Source organism: Ailuropoda melanoleuca, chromosome 7 (genome assembly GCF_002007445.2).
Source record: "Ailuropoda melanoleuca isolate Jingjing chromosome 7, ASM200744v2, whole genome shotgun sequence".
NCBI lineage: Eukaryota > Metazoa > Chordata > Mammalia > Carnivora > Ursidae > Ailuropoda > Ailuropoda melanoleuca.
Window position 1 is genome coordinate 130,145,156 of NC_048224.1, and position 15,548 is coordinate 130,160,703.

General features: G+C 38.4%; 1 protein-coding gene and 1 non-coding gene across 6 annotated transcripts in view; one reads left to right on the forward strand and one right to left on the reverse strand.

The window, feature by feature from the left end:
• The window catches only part of PCCA (propionyl-CoA carboxylase subunit alpha), a 390,617-nt gene that overhangs the window by 76,834 nt on the left and 298,235 nt on the right, over positions 1 to 15,548 (forward strand). The window lies entirely within an intron of this gene.
• Positions 1,084 to 1,191, reverse strand: LOC117803159. Its single transcript, XR_004626859.1, has one exon. It is a non-coding gene; the product is annotated as a U6 spliceosomal RNA (small nuclear RNA).

Sequence of the window (15,548 nt, forward strand, 5' to 3'; positions counted from 1 at the left end):
GAGAAGTTGCTTAATGTTTAACTCTAAAGACTCAAGTGTCTTGTGCTTATAGTATGCACAATATGTGCTTCTCCATCTGACTCTTTGTATTGAAGACCTGTCTTTTGTAGTCAGCATAGAGGTGGGTTGTACTTTTTAAATCATTCTCATAATATCTTTAATTGTAGTGTTTAGTCTATTATGTTTTTTGGTTTGCCTTATTTTCTATAATAGCAGGTTTACTGAGATAGAATTCCTGTGTCCTAATCATCACCGTTTTGTGATAAGCAGTTCAATGCATTTTAGTATTGTCATGGATTTGTGTACCCTCACCAATGCGCAGTTTCAGTAAGATCTTTAACATTTAATATATTGGTGATGTGACTGGATTTATGGCTACCTTCTGTTTTCTTTTCCTGTCTTACTTGGATTATCTTAATTTTTGGAATTCCATTTAAATTGATCTGTGAAGACCTTTTCCATTTTTTTGGTGGTTTTTCTAGGTATTGCAATATATATCCTTAACTTTATATGGTCTATTTAGAGTTAATATTATACCATTTTAGGGGTGCCTGGGTGGCTCAGTCAGTTAAGCATCTGCCTTTGGCTCAGGTCATGATCCCAGGGTCTTGGGATCGAGCCCTGCATTGGGCTCCCTGCTCAGCAGGGAGCCTGCTTCTCCCTCTCCCTCTGATGCTCCTCCTGCTTGTGCTGTCTTGCTCTCTCTCTGTCAAATAAATAAATAAAACTTTAAAAAAATGTCAAACCATTTCAGGTAAAATGTAGAAATGTAAAATTTTATAGTCCCCTTCCCATCTCTTTCTGTCAGCATTCTTTGTGTTACTGTTGTCATGTGTATTTCATCCGCGTGTATTATACATTCCGTGGGAAAATGTAATTTTTACTCTAAACATGTTTGAGGGGAGTTAGGACATTTCCTTCATTAGTGACCCAAATATCAGTCTGTTGAAGTTAAGATTGGTTTTCATTTTGCTTTATTTTTAGGGTACCTTGAAGAAATTGTTTTATTTTTGTCCTTTATTATATACATATTTAATTGTGGTATATCATATATAACATAGAATTACCTGTTTCACCATTTAAAAAAATACGGAATGCTTCATTAATTTGCATGTCCTCCTTGTGCAGGGGCCATGCCAATAATCTTTTCTGTTCTCCCAATTTTAGTATATATGGGGCCCTTTTCACCATTTAAAAAGGAATTTGAGTGGTGCCTGGGAGGCTCAGTCAGTTAAGCATCTGCCTTCAGCTCAGGTCATGATCCTGGGGTCCTAGGATCAAGCCCCGTGTTGGGCTCCCTGTGCTCAGTGGAGAGCCTGCTCTCCCTCTGCCCCTCACCCCCTCATCTCAAATAAAGAAAATTAAAAAATAATTTGGGAGAGGGAAGAGTGAGTGAGTGCCTGGGGCGGGGGGTGGTGCAAAGGGAGAGGGAGAGAGAGAATCCCAGGCATGCTCCCTGCTCCTGAGCTTGGAGCTTGATCCCAGGATCCTGAGATCATGACCTGAGCCAAAATCACTAGTCAGACGCTCAACTGACTGAGCCACCCAGGTGCCCCCTTTTCACCATTTTTAAGTGCACAATTCAGTGGCATTATGGACATTTACTGTGTGCAACTGTTGCTACTATTCATGTCTAGATATTTTTCATCATCCCAAACTGAAACTTTGCACCCATTAAATAATAACGCTGTATCACTCCCACCCATACCCCTGGTAAGTAAAGTCTGTTTTACTTTCTGTCTTTATGGATTTGCCTTTTCTAGGTAACTCTTACAAGTGGAATCATAGAGTATTTTACCTTTTGTGTCTGGCTTATTTGAGCATAATGTCCTCAAGCTTCATCTATGTGTAGCATATGTCAAAATCTCATTGCTTTCCGAGTCTGGTGAAGTCCATGTATGGCTATGTCACATTTTTATCTGCCATCTGTTGATTGTCACCCACCTTGTACATGAGTAGAAGGCTGAAATCATGCTTTCTGATTCTTTTGTTATCAACTGAAGCTTTCAGTAGATGCTTGTTAACTATTCAATAGGTGAGAGAAGTTGCTGAATTAAAACTTGAAATTCTGGAAATACAGAAAGGGCACGTTGAGAAACTTCTCTGTTTTTAGGTTGTAATGCTGTTTTTAATTTATACTAACTTTGTGAGCTCTTAAAGTTGGATTTCACCTATTTATTTGTGTATAACCCCTAAACTTAGAATTCAGTAGGAAAGATTTTTTTTGTTGTTCTAGTGAAAGTAATAGATTGAAGATTTTGTCAGATTAAATGAAGTACATTAATTATCACTGTTACATATAGTGTTTCTTATTGCCTCAAATACATTCTAAAATTAAACTTTTAAGTGCATCCTTTCTAAAATGGGCAAAGAGGAAGAAATAATGAGATGATTGTTGGGGTTTTGTTTTTGGACTGGACCTTATCGAAAGATATTGTTACAGAGTTCCTGAGGCACCATATTGAAGCACAGTATGTGACATGCTAATTTGCCAACCAAAGAGTGTCCTGTTCTTGTGTATGCACAATTTCCAACATACTTATGGCATATTTGTTTGAATCCTTAGCTTTTTATTTTATTCACATGCTCATTGCTTGGTTCTGAGCTCCCCAAATTTGAGAAACTCTGTACCAAAAGGTAACTGGTGGCCTTTTTAGAGAAGGTATTACCAAAAAAATCTCTCTGAGTAGGTGACCTTTAAGCTGCGATGCCATGGGAAAGAGCATTCTAGTCAAAGAGCAAGATTTCTCTGACTGTCCTCCTCCCTGCTTGGCATTTTTTTCTGGCCTTATAATTATGTGTCATGTCAAGGACCTTTACTTATTCATCTCTGAATTCCTGTTGTTTACCGCTTCACTTACTAGTCATAAATAATTCTTTGCCAATTTTAATGGAATTTTTAATATATATTTCTAAATATGAGACAGACTTTTGGAAAGAGTCTTAATCTCCTTGCTGCTCACACCATGCTCATTTGAAATACATTTTTACTTTTAGAAATAACAAATATTTATTAGGATCTATTTCCTATTTATTTTACATGAAAAAAATCTTGGTTATCTATATATGACTGTTAGTATAATATGGCTTTGTCTTCCATACATATTAATGGTAAATTGGTTTGCAGTCTTTATGCTTTGGAGTTATAACTTGGGCCTATATTTATCAGTGAAGTATATTCAGACTGTCTGTGGTTTTTATAATCATTCCTGCTATTACTATCGTTTATCACACCATTTAAAGGCAAAAGCAATGTATTTATTTACTTTTAAAGATTTATTTTTTAAGAGAGAGAGTGCTAGTGTGAGCGCGAGTAGGGGTGTGGGTAGAGGGAGAGAGAGAAACTCAAGCAGACTCCTCACTGAGTGTGGAACACCATGTGGGGCTTGATCTCAGGACCCTGAGATCATGACCTGAGCAGAAACCAAGAATCAGACGCTTAACTGACTGAGCCACGTAGGTTCCCCAAAGCAAAAGCAATTTTTAAAGTGAATAGTAGAGAAAGATGAAAGGAAATAAGGAATCTAGATAAAGTAAGAGTATAGGTAAGAAGATTGATTGTGACCATGATAAAGATGGATGGGATTTCTACCAATGGATGAAATTGCTACCTTTAGTAGATTGTTAACTTGTTTTGAGTTGTTGTATACCAGGCGCTATGCCAAACACTCTACATGTACTAGCTCCATTTGCTTTTTATTTTTAAAATTTTAAATTATTATTATTATTATTTTTTTTTTTTAAGAGAGGGAGGCTGGGATGGGCAGAGGGAGAGGGAGCATCTTAAGTAGGCTCCACGTCCAGCATGGAACTGCATGCAGGATTTAATCTTACAACCCTGAGATCATAACTTGGCTGAAATTAAGAGTCAGATGCTTAACTGACTGAGCCACCCAGGTGCCCCTCCAATTTCTTTTTGTAACCGCCCTGCAGGTGGATAGTTATGTTTTCACTTTATAGGTGTAAGAAGTAAAAGGAAGGTGAGTGTAAGCTAGCTGCTCAAGGTCATACAGCTGTTAGTGCCAGAGCAAAGACTGGAATGCAGGCTTACCTACACTCCTGTAGTTGTCTGACTACTACCGGGCTATGGTCCCTCTGAAGGAGAGATTTTACAGCTTGTTGCAGAAGAAAACAAAACCTTAAATTGTTTTCAGCTTTTTTCCTCACCCATAATTATTTTTTTTCCCTGTAAGACTATAATTTTATAATTTTATAGTTACAACAAGTTAAGCCTCTTGGTATCTTTAGCTTGTAGAACATTTTCAGACCTCAAGGGACTCTATAATAGAGTTGTCTGTAAAAGTTCAGGTTTCTTCCCTAAAAGCCACAAGTGGGAAAAAGAAACAGATGAAGTAAGAAGAAAAGCGCAGAGAAGAAGATAGAGAATAGTGGAAAGCAGTAATGGTGCTGGGTCGCTGTGGGGGCTCTGGTAGAGTCTGTGGCAGCTACAGCAGCGCCAAGAACACACATGGTGGAGGACTCACTTTCCAGCTACCTTGGCCAGTGTAGTTTTAATGAATGGGGGGTAGGGTCAGTAGTAGCCTTAACGGCATTTGGTAGAGGTTAAAAACAGTAATGGGGATAATGAGCTGCAGATATTAAAAGATATGAAATAAGGAATAAGTAGAGCAAGAAGATAAAACAGTTCTCTTAGGTGCCAAAAGAGTGACCAGTAGTGCAGAAATTCATATCCTTTAAAAGGTGGACAAATGTGTTTATCCCCTGAGCAAATTACTTGGATCAGTGTACATTATCTTTAAGGTAAAAGAAAGTCTAAGCTGATGGACTCGTGATGCATAGGCAGGTATACTTCTGAGTAAGAGAAGACCTTGCTAAATGGCACTCTGATAACAGGAGGGGGGAGGATTTGGGTTCCTAGTGAACCAGTGATTCTGTTTTTTGGGGATTGTCAAATAATATGAAAACTGTTTCATATGTGCTTTTTATTTTTCACTCTTTATATGCTCTTGTGGTATCATTACCTCTAATTTATACATGAAGGAACTGAATCAAATAAAATAATTTTCCTGGGGCGCCTGGGTGGCTCAGTCGGTTAAGCATCTGATTCTTGGTTTTGGCTCAGGTCATGATCTCAGGTCCTGAGATCAAGTCCTACCTTGTGCTCTGTGCTGAGTGGGGAGTCTGCTTGAGATTCTCTCTGTATCTCCCAAGTAAAATAAATAAATAAATAAAATCTTAAAAAAAAAAAAAGTGGGGGTGGCTCCTGGGTAGCTCAGTCAAGGTTAAGCATTTGATTTCTGCTTATTTGGGCTTCCTGCTAAGTAGGGAGACTGCTTGTACCTCTCCCTCTGCCCCTCCCCCCGCTCATGCTCTCTATCACTCAGAATTAAAAAAAAAAAGAAAAGAAAAAATTATTAATCACATACATACTAGTAGGTGATCAGTTCTTTTGATTGAAGTCTATTCTTTCAAGCTCTGAGGTTGTAAAAAGCTGGTTTAACTGCACACATTGTATGGAAAACTAAAATTTACTCAGAATCCATTAAGAAAAAATATTTTTTTAATGTGTGTGGTATTTATTGTGATTAATTTTAGGGGGGGGCTTTAAGAATCTGGCATACTTCTTAGGTCATCAGAGAGTGATAAAATTATAGTCAAACATTAACATTGCAAGTACTTACCATATTCTTTAGAAAAATGTCACACAGTAACTCAAAATAGCAAATTAATATATTAATGATATCTTCATTCCATAGCCCCATATTTTGAAATTTTCATTAAAAATGTTTTATTTATGAAAACTGTAATTTAGTTTTTAAAAGTAAGCTCTATGTCCAACATGGGGCTGGAACTCATGAGCCCAAGATCAAGAGCCGCTGCTTCCTACTGACTGAGCCAGCCTGGTGCCCCTGAAAATCATAATTTTTTTAAAAGTTAATAATAAATACTAGATTTCTGTTCACATTTCATTTTAGGTTTTTCTATTGTAAATTGCAGATGATATGATGATGAATAGGCTAATATTTTGAGTGCCAGTAAATGAGGCCCTGCTCATGTAAAACAAATATTTTGTTTATTTTGAGGACCTAAATCATTAGTTTATAGGATAATTTTTTTCTTGACAAGCTTCTGAACTTTTCAGAGTCTTGCCAAGTCCCTGGTGAGCTTTACATCACTAAGTCCAAATTTGTTGACTGATTAATGAAGAAACCAATAATTTAGTACATTAATTTTTCTTTCTTTTCTTTTTAGATAACCAGAGATCTTATTTTTACTCTTAGGAAATTGTTTGAAGTCAGGATGGCTTTGAAACAGGTCGCACAAATCTTAACCAAAGCTGACCACATTGACAGTCAAGTTTTGCGCAATATTTTTAGTTGAGGAACAGTAGAAATCTCGTGTTTGTCTTAGCTTTTCGGTCTCTGAGGTATTAAAAGTGGTGACAGGGCTGCTCTGTTACTGTTTTGCAGCTAGCTCCTTTAATTGATGTTGAATTGTGGCTTTCCGTGCGCACAGGGTTAAGTAAAAGGGCTGCAGTCATCCAGCGAGCATTTTCCTTTAATGTGCTCATTAGTGATGGCAAGTCCAGGTTTCAGCACATGCCAGTAATTTACATTTCATTGCTGAGTGGCTGCCCTTGTTCAAGAGTTGTTTCTAAGCCCGATGAATATATATTGGGAATAAACAGAGTAGAAGAATCGAAAGCCAAATACCCTGCCAGGCCTTTCAGTTGGTTCTGAAGCTTCCAGTGGATCTCTGATTAGCGATGCATGAAGCAGGATGAAAATGCAAAGATGAGGCCTACAAAAGTTGTTCCAGGTAGGCTATCCCCTTAAATCCCCTTTTTGTGACCACCTTTCCATTTCATCTTCCCCAGATTCTTCTCTCAAGGCAGACCTTCTGTTAAAGTGAAAATATTCTGTTAGACCTAGGAAGTGAACAATAGAGGATCAACCTGGTTCCTTTACCCCTTCTAACTATTAAGGGAAGTCTGATTGTTATGCAGTGAGTCCACAGAAGCAAAGGGCTTGATCGGCTTTACAGCTCCTAGGGACCCCATTATTGTGATTGGGATCTCTGTGGTGATTCCTTCTGGGATTCATTTTTCCCTCTTTGCCTGATTGGTTCCAGCTTGTTCTGGCTTTTGAAAGCTTGCACAGATCATTAAAGGGTAATCTGTGGAGGCCGTGGTCAGTGTTCCTGGATTTAGGGACAGACTCATGTTAATGTTGTCTTTGAAATTGGGGTGTTGGGGAAAATCCAGAAGTTTTCTTTTTGTAGAAAAATTTGATGTATTATAATAAAGCATTTTTAGAACTCAGCATTTTATTACAAGTTACTTTGTGCATAGAGGAAACACTAGCCTATCTATCTTTAGAAGATTAGAAATGTGCTGCTAATTCTTCATACATTTTAAATTTACTTTCATATATATGGAAATTTGAGCTGCAAGAACGTAGGTATTACTATTGCCAGTTGTGTGTGTTTGATCATCTGGCGTCTGTTTATCTTACTTATTTTTTACTGCTTTCCAAAACATTGAATTTAAGAAGTTTTGTTCACAATTCATGGTTAGAATCAAAAGTGAATAAATTTATGACTGAGTACAATATTAAAAGACATTGAAAAACATGAGTATCAAAGTCAGATTATTATTTTATGGTAAATACAAGTTGGATGTGATTTAGCCTTTGGATCATTTAAGCATAAAAGATATGTTAACCATAGTTTATTAAATCTTTTCGTTTTTATTAGTTCGAGTTTTAATAGAGGAGCAACATGGTTTTGAAACTTTTTACACGTATGAAGGTAAAGATAAGAATCTTGAGAATATTTATTTAGTAATGTCTGATCCAGTACTTGAAGTCTAGAGGACTACTTGAAACTATTCTTTCTGGATGCTTGCCAGATAAAACCCCACAGGATTAAGTTCTGGAAAATCACTTGCAAATTTGTGGGGGGTTATCAGTGACTTTGAATATTTAACTGTCTAAACTGTCATTTACGTGTATTCTGTCTGTGCATTGGGTAAAAAAAATTAGAAGTTTGTCAGCCAGTTAGAATTAAAGGTGACATCTGCTTTTAATTGGTGTTTTATTTTCTTCCAAGTCAGTAAAAATTCAGTAAAACATGAATTATCAAATTTTGCAATGCTAAGCAACTTGTCAAGTGACAGTAAGCACTACCTTGAGCACTTGTACAGATGGGAAGTGTTAAAATGTTGATTAATCATCCCAGTTCTGATTATGGTTTTAGAAGGCTAAAGCGTGTGTAACCATTGCCAGCTTTCTAGTGTCAGAATAGCATTCATTTGTTAATTTTGTAGGCTTTTTTCAATTACTGGCAAATTGCCTCTTGTATAATGAGCCTTTAAATAGTTTTAGTGCTACTTGGTTCGTAGACTTAGGGTCATTTAAAGAAATGTGGAATTTCTCTGTTTCTCAAGTCCATTATTTATTTAGTAAACACCTTAGTTCTAAAGTCTTTTTAGTAAAAAAAAATTGAAAAAATCTAAAAATGAGCTTTAAAATGGTATTCTTTTGTACACACCCATGATGTGTTGAGAAGGGTGTGTCTGTTAGAATCTTGGCAAAGGAAGCTTTGCCTGGCCCCCTGTTGAAAAAGAAAATCGATTATTTCTGTTTTTACCATTTTCAAACCATTTTAAGATATAAAACATAAAGAAATCAGTTCCTTCAAGAAGAACATGTAAAAGTAGCTCAAGACTTCAGACATCTCAGAGCCAAGAAAATATTCCCATTATACTGATTACATTTTAATTTTCTTGCTACTTAAAATTTGAGCATGGTACTAAGTTGTTTCTTTATATAAAGTGTGTCTTTAAACATTTCACTGTGAAGGATTTATTTTTTTCCTGCTAATTGTTAAGTGAAAGTAGAGTTTCTCCTTTTCCTATTTGAACAGATCTGTGTTGTAGAGGTAGAATTCTGTTTTAAACGTCGTTAGGACTTGAAGCAACATTTCTTAGATTAGTTTCTTAATATTACCAGACTTCAGTTGCATTCGGGTTTTCTTTTTTGTTGTCCACTTCTGAATATCTGATAAATGTTTTATGTAGTAATATATTCTTCCTACCGGAAAACATTGAGTTAATTTGATTGATAAAATTTTCCTATTCAGTTACTTGGATATTATGTAGATTTTATTTCAACTTAAAAAGTAGACAAGATGCTTGTGTAAATTCACTTAATAGTTTAGTTGGTAAGTAGCATCTTAAACCCAGGAGCCAAGTTTAGCAGTTCTCATGTATTTTTAGAGAATAGTTGAGAAATAGAAAGTTTAAATTTTCTAGCTTAACTATACAAAACATTTTGATGCCTGATAACTTTAGGATTCATTGCCCCTGTACATTTCTCAAGTTATTTGCTTTTCAATGCGTAAGGCTTTAATTTACCTCCTACTGACACCCCCCAAATGGGTTTTTCAGAATTTTGAGAGTAGACTGTATTATAGCTGCTTTTACAGCACTCTTTTGGGTTCCTGGCACAGACTCCCCTAAGATGCACCAAATCAAGGATGGGAGATTCTGTCAACATCTGCTGGGCAAATGTTTTTAGATATTTTCTTAGATATGGAATTACTGTTTTCTACAGTATTTTTACTTCTTTGAATCCTGTGTTAATGCCTTATTATTTTAAGAAGTACCTTAGACACAAGATTTAACAGCATTTTTTTCCACTGTTAACTTAGATTTTTGTCTGTATGATCTTTTTCTTTACCTTGAATTTTACAGAATAATAATAAAGTTAAATATTTGTACCTTGACATAATAGAATTTATATGCTGATAAAAACTTTTTTTTTTTTAAGAAATCAGTGATTCATCGAGTACATGCAACACCCAGTGCTCATCACAACAAGGGCCCTCCGTAATACCCATCACCCATCTAGCCCATACCCCACCCATCAAAAACTGCTATTGAATAACATCTCATGTGCATTCTCTTAGAGATGCTCATTGACTTTTGTGTCCTCCTTTTATGCTTGCTGTGTTTTTAAGGAATAAGAGAAACAGTTTGATATCTGTATTTTACTGAAAAGACGACTAAAACCTACAGCTTATTGAATTGGGGCAATAATTTACTTTTTTGGATCCAAATGCTCTCATTATTTTTTAGGAAACTGAGAATCCTGGTAGACTTGGCTGGTTAATCATTTCTGTTTCCAGTTCGGTTTGGTCACTAATACTTGACTGGTTTTTTATATTCTTGCTTCTCTTTGCCTGTAGCATGTGGTTCCTGTTGTTTCGATTACCAAATTTCTTTATCATGTGATCCTGTCACTCTATTGACAATTGATTGGATCAGGGATTAGTGTCTGACTCAAAGGCAGTGCTCTATAGAGGGTTCATAGCTTAGAGGATGAGTGTGGGGGTGGGAAACGGGTGGGCGTGGATGTGGATATGTGTGTGGTGGGGGTTGTAGGAGGTGGTGGGGTGCAGAGAAGGTTGTGACAGTGGAACTGAAATAACAAAGATGAGAAGGAGCGGGCAGCGTGTGAAGATCCAGGGCAAGCCCTCTCTGTGCAGAAGAATTGGGAAGGTGTAAATGTACTGAGGCAGGAATGAGATGAGCGTGTGGCTTGAGGGAAAGAAGCTGGTGTGGCAGGAGAAGAATGAATGAGGAGGCATGTGGTACAGGTTGGAAAGGTACGCTCAGGGTAGATCAGTTGGGCCATCCTCACAAGCTGGGATTTTCATCTGTATGGCATTAGGAAGCCACTGGGGGAATTAAAGCGTGTGATGACATAATGTGATGTTCTCTTTTATTGCTATAAGAGTGCATATGAGGGGCGCCTGGGTGGCACAGCGGTTAAGCGTCTGCCTTCGGCTCAGGGCGTGATCCCGGCGTTATGGGATCGAGCCCCACGTCAGGCTTCTCTGCTATGAGCCTGCTTCTTCCTCTCCCACTCCCCCTGCTTGTGTTCCCTCTCTCACTGGCTGTCTCTATCTCTGTCAAATAAATAAAATCTTAAAAAAAAAAAAAAAAGAGTGCCTATGAAATTGAAGAATAATGTGATTAACAACAGTTACGATACTGNCTTGTGTTCCCTCTCTCACTGGCTGTCTCTATCTCTGTCAAATAAATAAAATCTTAAAAAAAAAAAAAAAGAGTGCATATGAAATTGAAGAATAATGTGATTAACAACAGTTACGATACTATAAGTAGAAAAAATTCAACTCCGTACTGAATATGGCAAGAAACGGTGTTGTAGAAGTAGGTAATATCTCATTCCTGCCCACCTGCTCTCAGGACATCTGTGAAAAAAACGCTGTCTTCTAATTTATACTTTGCAAATCAGACTTTTCAGTAAGTGCCCCACCCTTACCGGCAAAGATTAATCTAATACCAAGAATCATTCCTCTTCCACAATGGTTTATTTCCCCAAGTCCAGATTATTCAGTCTTGAAAAACACTCTAGTTAGACAGCTCTTGGGAACCTTTGACCTTCAAGTCCCAAGAGCACTTAGCGGCTAGGTGTGGACGCAAAGGGACTATATGGCATTCCAGTTTAAGGTGGCCACTTGAGGTTCTGTATCCTTTGGTATCTTCCCACCAGTGTTAATTACTGGTATGCTTCTTTGACTGTCTGGCTAGAAGGTGATGGTTATTCCACACAGACACACTTAAATAAATGCTTGTATAGGTCAGGGTGTGCATGTGTGCATGCACTCTCCAATTGTAGTGGACAGTTTGCTCGCCCAACATCCTTTCTAGTACGGGTGATTTAGTTAAGCTAGTTATGATCACCTTATCTTTCCTGACAATTACTGATTTAGGGATGAGTCAGTGAGGGCTTAAGCCAGTTTGGGTCGGGCCGCCTGGGTGGCACAGCGGTTAAGCGTTTGCCTTCGGCTCAGGGCGTGATCCCGGCGTTATGGGATCGAGCCCCACATCAGGCTCCTCCGCTATGAGCCTGCTTCTTCCTCTCCCACTCCCCCTGCTTGTGTTCCCTCTCTCGCTGGCTGTCTCTATCTCTGTCAAATAAATAAAATCTTTAAAAAAAAAAAAAAGCCAGTTTGGGTCAATGAAACATGAGAAGCTTTTTTTGAGATTCTTTAGGAGAGAAACTTTCTCATTCTAAGCTTTAGCACCAATGCACCTCTCTCCTTTCTCCCCCTCTCCCCTTTCTCTTCTCACACATTTTGTGAATAAGAGGGCTTGGAGCTGCTGACAGCCATATTGTGACCGTGAGGATAGCTTGCAGATGGGGGATAGATCCAAAAGAATGGCAGAGAACTCAAGAACTGTGAGATATACTTTTAGAAGGATTTCTGTCCAAAAGGTTGGTGGGGTGTGTGTTGGGGGAGGGGAGAGTAGGGTTGTTTAATGGGTTAACAGCATTTTGTACTTTATCAGATACTTATTGAAAAGTTTTCCTCTTATTATGCTAGACACTGAGGAACTAAGTTAAAAAATAGAGTACAGGGGTGCCTGGGTGGCACAGCCGTTAAGCGTCTGCCTTCGGCTCAGGGCGTGATCCTGGCGGATGGGATCAAGCCCCACATCAGGCTCCTCCACTGGGAGCCTGCGTCTTCCTCTCCCACTCCCCCTGCTTGTGTTCCCTCTCTCGCTGGCTGTCTCTCTCTCTGTCAAATAAATAAATAAAATCTTTAAAAAAAAAAATAAGAGTACAGAACTTGTTTTTCCAGGAAACTTATTTATGGGCATTGGCTTTTGATTTGTTTTAAAACTATTATTTGCATTGACTTTAGGGACTGGAAAAAACACTCTGTTATTAATATTTAGTAAAAATTGGAAAAAATCAGAACTTAAAGAATTAACCCTTACTTATTCGGGAACCAGTCTCAGGACTGTGAGTTGCTTAAATGATGTTGCCAGGCAGCCAGAACTATCTGCAGAGCGTACATGGGTGTGTTGAGAGATCCAAGAGTTAGAAGGTAGGTAGGCTTGAGGAAGGTGTTAGAAACAGACTAGCCAGGTGTTAGCTCTTGTTTCTCTGTGTTTGCTTCTTTCTTTAAAATCTTTCTGCATGCCTCTTTCATCCTCTGCTTCTCTGCTTGCATGGCCAAGTGGAACATGCCAAATTTATAGCTCCTGAGCTTAGGTGTTTTAGGTCTTGCTCCTGAAAAGAGGAGAGCCGAGTTTTTCTTTCTGTCCTTTTTCCTAGGAAAGGGCACTGTGATAGATGTAGTTTCTAACCGGTTAGCTGCTTTTTGCTCCAGTCACCTGTGTTCAGGAGACAAGATCATATCATTCAAAAAGGGCTGCAGCTGAGGGGTCTTTTGTTGTGGTTGGGAAAAGGACAGTTCAGGAAGTTGTGAGCTGGGTAACTCTGCCACAAAATATCTGTTATACCCCGTAATTATAGGGCAGTGTGGTAATTTCAGCCATCAAAGTATATCTAGTGTAGGTGCTGCATGGAAGTAGTAGTTAATTCTGGTAGGTTTGGGGTTGGGACAGCTGGAGATAAAATTGTCAAACTATACAAGGGTGTGTGTGTGTGTGTGTGTGTGTGTGTGTGTGAAAGGATTAGGGAAAAAGAGTATTTTGTGTTTGTATAAGTATTGGTTTCCTGGTTTCCTCCCTAGGGATTGACACGTATCCTAAAAGCTCTGTGCTCCCCTGCAAAGCTCTTGTTTCATGATCATAGCTTTTTTGGAGTTATGAAGTATACATGTAGAAGAAAATCATGGACGTTTTGAGCCAGAAGAAACTTAGAACTTAACTGATTTGATTGGTTGGCATATATCTTTTGATGCACGGATGCTGGTGAATATAAAGATGAAAAAGGTTCAGTACCCTGAAGAAGTTGATAGGGAAGAGATGCAGCAGGGAGGAGGTTAGTTCATCAGTGTTGTAGTTGGCCTTGTGGGAAAGCCAGATGAAGAGATTACATTTGATTGGGGGAGTGTCTAGGGAAGTCTCAGGAAGAAGGTGGCATTTCAACTAGGCCTTGAAGACGGATAGCATTTAGAGAAGATGGTAGAGGAAAAGCATGTACGTACAAGAGGGGAAAGGACATTTCGGAAGGGGATTGATTTTCTTGGCTCTCCCTTCGAAATGAGCTTCGAATCCGACCACTTCTCACCACTCCCAGTGCTACCATCTATTCTAGTCACTAGCATCTCTCATTTGCATCATTGCATTAGCTTCTTACTTGCTCTCCTGGTTTCCATCCTTATCTCCCTCCAGTCAGAATGATCTGTCAACATGTAAGTCAGATATCAAAGCATTTCTTGGCTATAAACCAGACCACAAAATATCTTTTTTTTTTTTTAAGATTTTTTTTTTTTTTTTATTCGACAGAGATAGAGACAGCCAGCGAGAGAGGGAACACAAGCAGGGGGAGTGGGAGAGGAAGAAGCAGGCTCACAGCAGAGGAGCCTGATGTGGGGGCTCGATCCCATAACGCCGGGATCACGCCCTGAGCCGAAGGCAGACGCTCAACCGCTGTGCCACCCAGGCGCCCCCAGACTACAAAATATCTTTATTTGCTTCCAGTTTCATTCAGAATCAGAGCCAAAGTCCTTTAAGACACCCACCGCCCTCCCTGTACCCTTCTGACCTAATTTTATACTCCTTCTCACATCCTTTGTTTGAGTTCTTCTTTCAGATATAAGGCATGCTTACACCCTTACACTCTGTCTCCAGATAGATCTTCTTTAGGTCATTATCCAAAGTCATTTTCTCAAAGATGCCCACCCTGACTATCCTAATGAAAATCACAGGTTACCATTCTCCTACCACCTCATACTCTTAATTCCCATTTCTTAATTTATTTTCCTCTGAAGTATGTATTGTTGCCTGATATATATTTAGTAACCTATACAACCACAGGAGTTTTTTGTTTTGATCGTTACTATGTCCTCAGTGCCTAGGACTATATCTGACTTGTATGTATACTTGTTTAATGAGCAGGTAAATAAGTCAGAGGTGGATTGTCCACCTTTGTGTTTGGGCCATTTCTAGAACAGATTTGATACCCTAAATTCCTCTTAAGTAAGTAGATATTTATATATGCACAAATCACTTGTACAGTACCTGTGCAAGGTGGTTATTCAGCTGGTGCTCATGATTATAATAATCTGGAATTTTAAACCTTTTTATCATATAAGCCAGTGTTAGGCAAACTTCATCTGTAAAGGGCCAGATGATAAATATTTTAGACTTTGTAGGCCATAGTGTTCCAGCTGTTCAACTCGGTTGTAACCGCGCAACTCCGCAGTTGCAGTGTGGAAGTAGCCCGAGTCGATAGGTAAATGAATGGTTATGGTTGTGTTCTAATAAAACTTTATTTATGGACATGATAATTAGAATATTATATAATTTAACATGTCATAAAATACTCTGTTTTTGATTTTTTCCCCCAATTATTTAAAAATGTCCCTTTTTAGTTAGTTAGAAATTGACTACTCTGTGATCTGGTTGTGGTGTTTGAAACAGCCGTGTATCTGTACAAATATATTTAGTGTGCATTCACTATCATGTTGGTAAGTGCATACTTAGTTATGGCCATTAGAAAGAGACTCTGGGCGAATCAAAAAGCACATGGTACAGTTATCTGTACTAATGGATGGGGAGTGTAGAGTAATAGGGAAATTAA